The sequence below is a fragment of the Vigna unguiculata genome, chromosome 10 (genome assembly GCF_037176805.1).
Source record: "Vigna unguiculata cultivar grain cowpea cultivar isolate G323 ecotype 2 chromosome 10, ASM3717680v1, whole genome shotgun sequence".
Lineage (NCBI taxonomy): Eukaryota > Viridiplantae > Streptophyta > Magnoliopsida > Fabales > Fabaceae > Vigna > Vigna unguiculata.
Genome location: NC_140801.1, coordinates 38,763,735 through 38,775,088, shown reverse-complemented (window position 1 = coordinate 38,775,088; position 11,354 = coordinate 38,763,735). Strand labels below are relative to the sequence as shown.

At 27.1% G+C, this 11,354-nt stretch overlaps 1 long non-coding RNA gene across 1 annotated transcript; it reads left to right on the top strand.

The window, feature by feature from the left end:
• The first annotated feature begins 7,355 nt into the window (after positions 1–7,355).
• LOC146882547 (uncharacterized) lies at positions 7,356–8,742 on the top strand. Its single transcript, XR_014985105.1, has 2 exons — positions 7,356–8,352; positions 8,521–8,742. It is a non-coding gene; the product is annotated as an uncharacterized LOC146882547 (long non-coding RNA).
• The last annotated feature ends 2,612 nt before the right edge of the window (positions 8,743–11,354 follow it).

Below are 11,354 nucleotides of genomic sequence, written 5' to 3'. Positions count from 1 at the left end.
ATCATCTAACCTGAGAACCCAAAACACATTTAATCATACAACAATTCAAACGATCATATATTTGATATTATAAGAGAATCATGAAAAGCATTAGGAACAAATGGAATTTACCTTAACGTGACCACCTTTTCGAATTTTTTCTCTCTGTTGCATTAGAGAAAATTTGTACTTATATAGGCCCATTGGGGTACCATTGAGATCCTAGTCTTTAATTATAATATAATATATGGGGAAGGAATTGGTCTTATTAAATAGTTGCATAATATTCACGGTAATTATTAACGAAATATTGCCTGTAATTACTAGAATCACATTTTCTGTCACATAAAGATTATGATCAAATCCTAACATATAATTCATATAATTGATTCTAATTATTACCAGGAATATTTTCTTCTAAATATTAAAATCTTACCATTCTCTAAAAGTATTATTATTGGGAATATTTGCTTCTAATTAAAACAATACCTTTCCCGTGTAAATGCAAGATATTTATTCAAATTATTATAAAAAATATTGCTCCTAATATTATACACTTCTCTAAAAATAGAAATTATGAAACGTCATTTTCTGACATGTCATGTGAAGAGTCTAAATAACAAATAGTGGGGGTAAAAATATCTAAAACATTTGGGCTCATGAAAAGAGTGTGATAATTAAAAATAAATTAGATTCTCCTTCTCTTGGTTTTTTCTTTTTTCCCATGGTAGAATTAAAGTTTAAAAACCTATCATTAATCAAAACATATTTTTTATATTTTATTTTATTATTTATTATTATTATTATTATTATTATTATATTCTATATTATTTTTATTATTATTATTATTTTAACCAAACAAATACATTTACCCGGACGAAATTGGGTGTTGACAACTACTAAAACAACTTTTTCTAAGATTTTATATTTATATAATAATGACTACAATTACAAATGTACAATAATAGTACTTATTTGCTTAATGTTATGAATTAATGGTCGTCCATTTGATACAGTTACTTATATGATTGATATTCATATGATCCATTACCCTTTATGTAAATATTTGTATTAACTATTTGATTTGTATATATAAATAGGACTCTTCCTATTAGTAATAAGATACAAAAAGTTGTTCCACATCCTCTCATTCCCTATTCTTCCTTTACTTCTTCTCTCTATTATTAGCTTTATTTTATAAGGACAAAGTTTTGCATGTCTTAATCTAGGTTCTTCCTAATCCTTTCTTCATTTATAATTTTATCTTGTATTATTATTTTTGTCATAAGAATGGTTTGACTTTATCGATCTTCATCTTAAATTATTGTTATTATTATTATTATTATTATTATTATTACAATTATTTTATGTATTAATTCTAAACATGTCAAACCTTGCAAATTTTGCATTTGTGACCCTTGATATTACAAGGAAGAATTAATTATATTGGATTTTAAATGTTGAAATACATTTAGATGAATGGGTCTTGGTGATACCATTAAAGAAAGAAATAAAGCAACTGAGCAACTAATTTGCTTCTATGACAACAACATTGTGAAAAGAGATTTCACAAATATTATGAATTTATTTCATGTCTTTGTATGGTTGAACAAAGCAACGAAGCTTTTGATGAAAAATCATGAGATCTTCCCAATTGATTCTACTCCATTCCCAGAAGTTAATGCAATAATAAATATTATGAATTTATTTCATGCTTTTGTATAGTTGAACAAAGCAATGAGTTTTGGATCAAAAATCATGAAACCTATTTAATTGGTTCTGCTTCATTTCCAGAAGTGAATGCAGCAACATATGATTTATATTTTCATGATTGTGATATTGATTATGGACATGATTATAAAGGAAATTTCAAAGACACATTTTGTCACCAAAAGTGGCACACTAATATGAAAAAGGAAAAAGAAAAATGTGAAAATATTGGCAAATAAGATGAAAGTATATATTATCATTACGATGGTAAAGACCATTTGAATTGTACTTGTACACCAAAGCATTTTACAAATAATGAGAAGCACATAGAAACACATTTTGCTTATGAAGATGGTGATTTTGATTATGGCCATATGGGTGCTACAAATCTTGATATTATTATTTTCTTTGCTAAACCAAATGGAAGCATTGATCATCTCATTAGTTATGAGAGTGCTAAAAAAGATTCTCATATTGATATTTATGTTTATATGAAGAATGAATGTTGGCACTAGCACCAATGATGAGGATATATGTCTTATTGATAGTGCAACAATTCATACAATTCTTAAGAGTAATAAATTTTTCTCTTGTTTGGTAATGCAAGAATTCAATGTTAGTACTATTTCTAGTACTACAAATATAATTGAAGGCTCTGGAAGAGCTACAAGATTACATATTAAAAATGCATTTTATTCTCCTAAGTCTAATAGAAATTTATTAAGTTTCAAGGATATTTGTCTAAATGGATATCACATTGAAACAAACAATGAACAAGATATTGAATATTTTTATATCACTCGAATTGAGTCGAATATAAAATGTGTATTGGAGAAATTATTAGCCTTCTCTTATGGCTTATACTACACTTATAGTAATGTAATTTAGATGCATGTCATTATAAGTTAAAAGCTTACAAATAGAAATGAATTTCTTGTTTGGCATGATCGGTTAGGTCATCCTGGGTATATCATGATGCAAAAAATAGTCGAAAAACTCATGTGGACATCCACTTAAGAGTCAAGAAACTTCTTCAGACCAATGACTTCTCATGTACTATACGTTCACAAAAGTTGATAATAAGACCATTACTAGAAAAATTAGAAATCAGTCAATCTCATTTTCAAAACAAATACATGGTGATATTTGTGGTCCAATACACTTACCATATGGATCATTTATATATTTCATGATTTTAATTGATGCATCAACTAGATGGTCACATATTTGTTTATTATCAACTAACAATCAAGTATTTGCAAAGTTATTCATACAATTAAAAGCTCACCTCCTATATTATCCGATTAAGAAAATCTTTTTTAATAATATTGGTGAAATTACATCTCATGCTTTTCATGAGTATTGTATATCAATTGGAATTGAAGTTGAGCATCTAGTAGCACATGTTCATACTCAAAATAGACTTGTGGAATCATTACTAAAACGTCTAAAATTAGTTGCAAGACCATTACTTATGAGAGCTAATCTTCCAATGGCTACTTGAGGATATGCAATTTTGTATGTTGCATTATTGATTCACATCAAACCAACAAGTTATCATAAATACTTTATTATTCAGTTGGTTTTTGGTCAATGACATAATATTCTCATATAAGATTTTTTGGTGTGGTGTATATGATTTCTCCACCAGAAAGGACTATGATGGGTCCTTAGAGACAATTGAGAATTTATGTTGGATATGACTCTCCCTCAGTAATGAAATATCTTGAACTACCAACAGGAAACTTATTTATAGTTCGACTTTCAACTGTCACTTTGATGAATAAATTTTTCTAACATTAGGGAGAAAGAAAACAATTGGAAAAATATATTGATTGAAATGAATTATCATTATCTCGTCTTGATCCTCGTACAAAAGAATGTGAACTAGAAGTTCAAAGAATAATTTATTTTTAAAATTAGTCAATCAATTACATTATATTTTACTAACAGAAAAATGGTAACTAATACCAAGTGCTAATGCTCCGAAGATAATTGATATTAATTCATAACACGCTTGAAGCATGGTAGGCGTATTAGTTCCAAAGACATACTTGAAGCGTGATAGGCCTATTGGTTTCAAAGATGAAAACTCTTGAATGAGAAAGGGAGCTAAAAGGCAAGATGACCTAAACAAAAAGGTGGAAATCACAAAAGATTCATTTAACATAATTAATGATTCGGTTCTAAAAGAACCTCAGGTACCTGAAATTGTTCAAAATGATGAGATCTCAATAAATTATGTCATGAATTATATAGTATAAAACAAAAATGAAGTCAACATTGATGAAACTTTTACATATAATATAGCAATGAATGCTATGAATGACAATGAGGATCAATAACCATAGGTCATTGAAAATTTTCGACAAAGAAATGATTGGTAAAAAAATGAAAATATGCAAAGAAGCATAATTAGATTTTCTTGCTAAATGCAAGGTTTTTGGACCTATAGTACGCAAAAATCAAATTAAGAATGATGAAATTGTTAGATACAAAGCACAATTGGTTGCTCAAGGTTTTTTCACAAAACCTTATATTGATTTGTGAAAAGACATATTCACTATCATTGGATGCAACAACATTGCAATATTTGATTATCCTAGTTGCACAACAAGGTTTGCATTTACATCTAATGGATGATGTTACAGCCTATTTGTACAGTTCTCTTGAGAATCATATTTATATGAAAATCCCTGAAGGATTTTGTTTGCCCAACAAGGAAAATTCTAAAGAGGGTCATTTAGTAAAATTGAACAAGCCTTTTATTGATTAAAGCAATAAGGATGTGTGTGGCATAACCGTCTTATTAAGTACTTATTAAAAGAAGGATATAGAAATGATCCTATTTGTTCTTGTATTTATATAAAAATATCCAAAAATGAATTTGCCATAATTGTTGTTTATGTGGATGACATAAACATCGTTGGAACTCCTAATGAACTCACTAAGACAATTGATTACTTAAAGAAAGAATTTGAGATGAAGGATCTTGAAAAGGTAAAATTTTTGTTTGAGATTATAAATTGAGTATTTAAGCAAAGGTGTTTTTATAATGAAGATCTTCTTGGTCCAGAAGTACTATATCTTAGTATTATAAGAGCACTAATGTACCTTGCTAACTATACTTGACGTGATATTGCATTTGTTGTAAATTTGTTAAGTAAAATATAGTTCTTACCTACAAGAAGACAATGGATTGGAGTAAAAAATATACTCTATTACCTTAAGGGTACTACAGATATTGAATTATTTTATCCAAATTATTCAAAATTGAATTTATGCAGATGCATGTTATTTATTATATTCTCACAATGTCACAATGGTTGATCACAAACAAGATATTTATTCACATGTGGTAGCAAAATGATTTCATGATGATATGTGAAAGAGACCATAACAACAACATCGTCAAAATCATGCATAATTTTTAGCATTACATGAGGTAAGTCGTGAATATGTTTAGTTAAGGTCTATAATTCAACATGTACGACAAACTTGTGGTTTATCCTTTAGAAGAATGGAATCAACAACAATATATGAAGACAATAGTGCATTGTTCAATTGAAAGGATAATGTAGAGATCCAAAATATTCGTTTATGCAAAAATCTAGCAGATTTATTTATAAAGTCTTTGCCAAGGAGAGCTTTTGAGCAATTGGTTCACAAGATTGGACTTCGTCATCTTAATGATGTAAGTTTAAATGAGGGGGAGAAATAGAATATGTAAAGAACAAAATTATATAGAATGGTGTACTCTTTTTTCTTCACTAGGTTTTTCCAAAGGATTTTTCCTAGTAAGGTTTTAACCAGACACATTCTCTCATCAATGGACACCGAAAGGAGAGTGTTATGAATTAATGGTCGTCCATTAATTTTATATGGTTACTCATATGATTGATATGATTCATACTCATATGCACTACCTTTATGTAAATATTTGAATTAACTATTTGATTTGTATCTATAAATAGGATTCTTCCTATCGGTAATCAAGTAATCAGATACAGAAAAGTTGATCCACATCCTCTCATTCTCTATTTTTCATTTACTTTTTCTTTCTCTATTATTAGTTTTATTTTATAACACTTAATAATTTATTATTTTAGAATACAAATTTATACTTGCGTGTTAACTTTTTAAAATCTATATCTATATACAAATGTGAACTAACAAATGGCAAAGTTTTCAATATTTTAATATTTCTGAAATAGTTGAATTCAAATTTTTCTTTCTACAACAGGAAAATATGTTTTCGTGTCATCTTCTCATAATTTTGAAGATTAAAAAATAAATCAAAAACAAATATTTTCATCTCTCCGTATCCCACACACTATCATCTGTTTCAAACTTCTCTCTCTTTCTCAAACCCCTTCATCTTCTTCTCTCTCTTCCTCAAACCTTTTCATCGTCTTCTCTCTCTTTCTCAAACCTCTTCAGAGCTTCTTCTCTCTCTTTCTTAAACCTCTCAGCTTCTTCATCTGTCTCTAGATCACCCACACACCACACCATGGCGAACACCAAATCTCCAGCTTCATCTCTCTCTTTCTCACTCACACAGAACACCACACCATGGTGAAGCTTCATCTTTGTCTTTCTTACTCAAACATTCAGATCTACTCAAAAAATAATCTTTTTGGTTCTTTTTTGTTGGATCTCGAGTTTTGATCTCGATTTTGCTCTTAGATCTACTTTGTATTTGTTTTACGAGACTTCATCTCTATCTTTCTGAGTCAAACATTCAGATATACTCAAAAAATAATCTTTTTGGTTCTTTTCTACTGGATCTTGAGTTTTGATCTCAATTTTGCTCTTAGATCAACTTTGTATTTGTTTTATTTTTGTGTTGCATTGATGTTTTGCTATCAGAATCATGAGTAACGTGAAGAACACAAAAAAAAAGGTAACATTTTCTGCGATTTTTCGTTCTTCTACCATATTTAACTAATCTTACTTTGTTGTATCGAGGTTTTTGTCTCAGATCTACTGTTGGATGAATTTGTTCTTCTCAGATCTACTTTTCTTTTGGTTCATTTTTTCATCTTATATTCTTGAGCACCTTCACGAGACTTAAAAAAAGGTAACCACTTCTCATTTTTGTTATTCTTCTACCTTCTTGTGTTTCTTTCTATTATTTTTTTTGTTTGATGCATATTTTTCTCTGATATCTACTTATTTTTGTTTTATTTTTTTGGTGGATCAATGTTTTTCTTTCAGATCTACTTTTCTTTTGTTACGAGATTTGTTGGATTTAGTTTTTTCTTTCAAATCTATTTCTCTTTTGAATGGTTTATTTGCTCTCAGATTTCTTATTCCATGTATATTGTTCGATGGATTTTTTTCTTCTCAGATCTACCTTTCTTTTGGTTGATGTTTTGCTTTGAGAGCCTTGAGCAACTTGAGGAATACAAAAAAGGTAACCAGAATTTTTTTTTTCGTTCTTCTACATCTTCTCAGATCTACTTTGTTTTCTATTATTTTTGGTTTTCGTGGATATTTTTCTGTAAGATCTACTTATTTTTGTTCGGTGAATTTTTTCAGATTTTCTTTTCTTTGTTGACAAAATGTGTTGGGTCAAGGTTTTTTTCTCAGATATACTGTTTGATGGATTTTTTTTCTTCCTAGATCTTTTTTGTTGATGTTTTCCTCTGATATTTTTTAGGACCTTCACCGTACTAAAAATAAGGTAACAACTTCTAATTTTTGTTTTCTCATATCTACTACCATCTTCTCATATCTACTTTGTTTTCTATTATTTTTGTTTTTGATGGATATTTTTCGATAAGATCTACTTATTTTTGTTCGGTGGATTTTTTCAGATTTACTTTTCTTTGTTGACAAAATGTGTTGGGTCGAGGTTTTTTTCTCAGATCTACTGTTGGATGGATTTGTTCTTCTCAGATATTTTTTTTTTTGTTGATGTTTTCCTCTAAGATTTTTAAGGACCTTCATCGTACTAAAAACAAGGTAACAACTTCTAATTTTTATTGTTCTTCTACCATCTTCTCAAATCTTATTTTTTTCTATTATTTTTCTTTTTTATGGATATTTTTGTCTGAGATCTACTTATTTTTGTTCTATTTTTTTGTTGGATAAATGTTTTGTTTTCAAATCTACTTTACTTTGTTGCATTTATATGTTTGATTGGTATTTTTTTCTCAGATTTACTTTGTTGTTCGTATTTTCGTTCTTCTACATAGTAAAGGTTGAATCTTTAAACCTTTCACTCTTTGACGACGACAATAAAGGTACGCAAGTTTCATACTTTGGCTGATATTCTCTTCTTCTCTAAGATTTGGTTGTTTGTTTTTCTACGTTTTTATTCTTCAATTTTGATTTAAATTTTTAATTCCTCAACATATTTTTAAATCTGGTGGATCGTTCATCTGTTTAAGACTACTTATTATCATTGAAGGTAATTAATTATAACTAAGTGTACCTTTTGTATATTTAATAAGTTTAAATGTAATTATTTAATTCTTCATTTTTCATTTCTTTAATAATATTGGATTTATTTTACATTTATAATTATATATTTGTTATATCGTCTTCTTTACCAAATCTCTTGCAGACATATAGATATATCAATGGACACTCACTACACCAAGTTTACTAGCTCCAAAGTTTAAAGATGGTTTCATTACAGTTCATTTACAAGAAAAGGTATGTATTTGACTATAATAATCTTTTTTTGTCAAATAAATACTTTGGTATTTTTTCCTTATCCATTATCGAAGATACTTTAAAATTGAAATTAAAGTATAAAGTATTTTTTTATGACTGATTCAAATACGTGGATTGTTGAAAAACTTTTTTTTTTTTATGTTTTAGGTAACTTTTGCATCTTCCAAAGCATACTCAAGTGTGAAAAGATAACAACAGATCTCTTGTCACACACCTTTTGGCTGCAGCATGCAATAGTTAATCATTTCCAAAACATTCAATGCTCTCTCGTGGTGTCTTCTCACACCAATTTTTTATTATTTAGGATTATTATTTTATGAGTTGTATTTTGCTATTTTAATTTTAATATAAGAAATATAATTATTAATATTTGACATTTGTTATTTACTATTTAATAATAATGTATAATAATATATTACATTATTCAATTTAACTTAATTTAATTCAATTATATGTAAACACTTTTTTTATGCAATAATGATATATGCAAAGTAATAATGTATGCAATAGAGATGTATATCCAAAATAATGTTCAATCTTTTAGAATCCTACAGAATATTTGAGATTAGAAATTATCACTATAAATAGCGTAAAGTAAATATTTTTTCAATATCAAAAAGACATACTTATTTTTTTCAATAATATTTTTTGTATACTAATAATCATAATAATAATAGTAACGATTAATAACAATAACCAATAGTACTAATAGCAAACATTTTAAGATTAACAAATAAATATATATTTATACTTATCAATGTCATTGGTGATTGAAGATTTATTTTTATTATATAATCAGTTAATCTTTATTATATAATTATTTAAATATAAATATTGAGCTTCAAATTTGTTTGACTTATATAGTGATATTTATTTCTTTAATTGATTTTAGCAAAATTCAAAACTCAGTTTTTGATAGTTTAATAAACTAAAAATTTTGTTTTTAGGATTTGAAATTAGCATTTTGTATTATTTGGTGACATTTTAATCTTTTATTTATTTTTATTTAGGCATTTTAATTTTAATTTTTTTATTAAAATTATTAATTGAATTTGTATTTCAATAATTCAAAAGTCCAATTTCAATTTATATTAGTAACTGAAAAGTCCAACTGCATGTCAAACCCTCACATCTTGGTAAGTGTAGTCCGCATTTAATTGTTATCTTAACTCATTCCTTCTTCATGCTTTGGAGGAAGACATAGATTTTTCTGATTTTCAAAGTTGAGTGTAACGAAATTAGCATCCACATCAAAGTTCTTTACAATAAGTTGTAATTGGAATGTGATTTTTTTTTTAAATTTTTCAGATTATGAAAATATGTGTTTGAAATACTTTGCTTAATGATTAATGCTCAAACATTGTTAATGAAAGTAATATAATGAAAATTAATTAATAATTGGGACTTTAATTTTATTCTCACCAAGCATTAATTCACACAACATTAATTGTCACTAGAAGCAATTCATTTTGTATGGTCTTAATGCATTGAAGCATATCAACAGGTAGATCCACAATAAACAAGAAAATTTTGTGTATTTATAATGCATTATTATTATTATTTATTATGAAGACCAACAGTTTTGTGGGACCAAATGCCCATTTTGAAATTCTCAAATCATAAAGTTTGTTGTCAAAGTGCCAATGAAAAAGTTTTGACATTGTAAAACTTCTTTATCTTAGCACTAGAATGCAATGAACAATAAAAATTTTCTTTCTACAAAATATTTGTATTGGATGGACATCCCTAAAATAATAAAATTTATTATTTTTGGTAAATCTATCATCTTAGCATTTGTTTTTTTATCTTTCACAAATCCACAAATACATAATGTGCCATTTTCGTTGTATTGTTGTCTTTCAACATTTCTTCTTCCTCATTTTGTGTAAGATCCAAAATACTATATGCGACAATGATGTTAGTAAAAGTTTAGTTGATGTTGCCAACTTTCAAAATAAAAAATTAAGTTTCAATGATGTTATCCAATTTTCCTTCTAGCCAAGTAATAGAAATCTACTTTGCATCTTCAAAAAAGCCATAAAAATAATTCTTGCATAATTTCAACTATCTTCTTCAATAGTAAAGATCTACTTTCCATCTTCCCAAAAAAATTAATTCAGCGTGCCAACGCCACTACTACAAAGTTTTTCATTTTTCAAGACTTCCTTCACCAACTTTTCACCTTCTTTTTCCAACACTTATCTTCTCACTCATCATCAAAATCAATTTTTTTTCTTCTAACAATTAACTTTTCATTTTCTTCTTTGAACAAAGCAATTAATATTTTGGGTTTTGGTTTGGTGTCATAATGCATTGCAAACACACATCTTCTAATTATGTGAGCATCAATTATCAACGTGAGCAATTATGCTTTGTGGGACTCAATGCACTGCCAAATACTGATATGTCACCAAGTTTGAAGCTTTAATTGAATTTGTCTTATATTTAATAAAAGTTTTGGAAACTGAAACGATAGTATTGTTTAATTAATTTCACTTCAAAAAAATTTCTTTTTTGATTGTTAGCAATGAGGTATCCTTAATGGTATGTGGAAGAAATTCTAGAGGAGAATTTACAATCATTTTTATTTCCTATTTTTGTTATAATTTTGTTTCATTTCATTATTTCTTATAAAAAAATAACTTTTCTCTACAATTTTTTGTTATATATTCAAAGATATGGACTTCAAAATTAAAGCATAAAGAAATTGACAAAAAAAATGAATAATTATGATTTTAAGCCAACAAATATTTTGTGGCGAGATTTTGGAAAAAATTTTGTCTTTGGATGAAATGTAGCTACATTCAAACAACACTTAAGATAGTTCTCTAAAATTTTGAACAATAAATTAAATTTATATTAAATTAGGATTTAAAAAATACATTAATAGTTATTTTTTTTATGACTTCAAATATATATTTTTTTGACATTAAATAAATTTTTAGAAAATTTAGAATTTCTATCTGTTTCTTTCTTGAAAA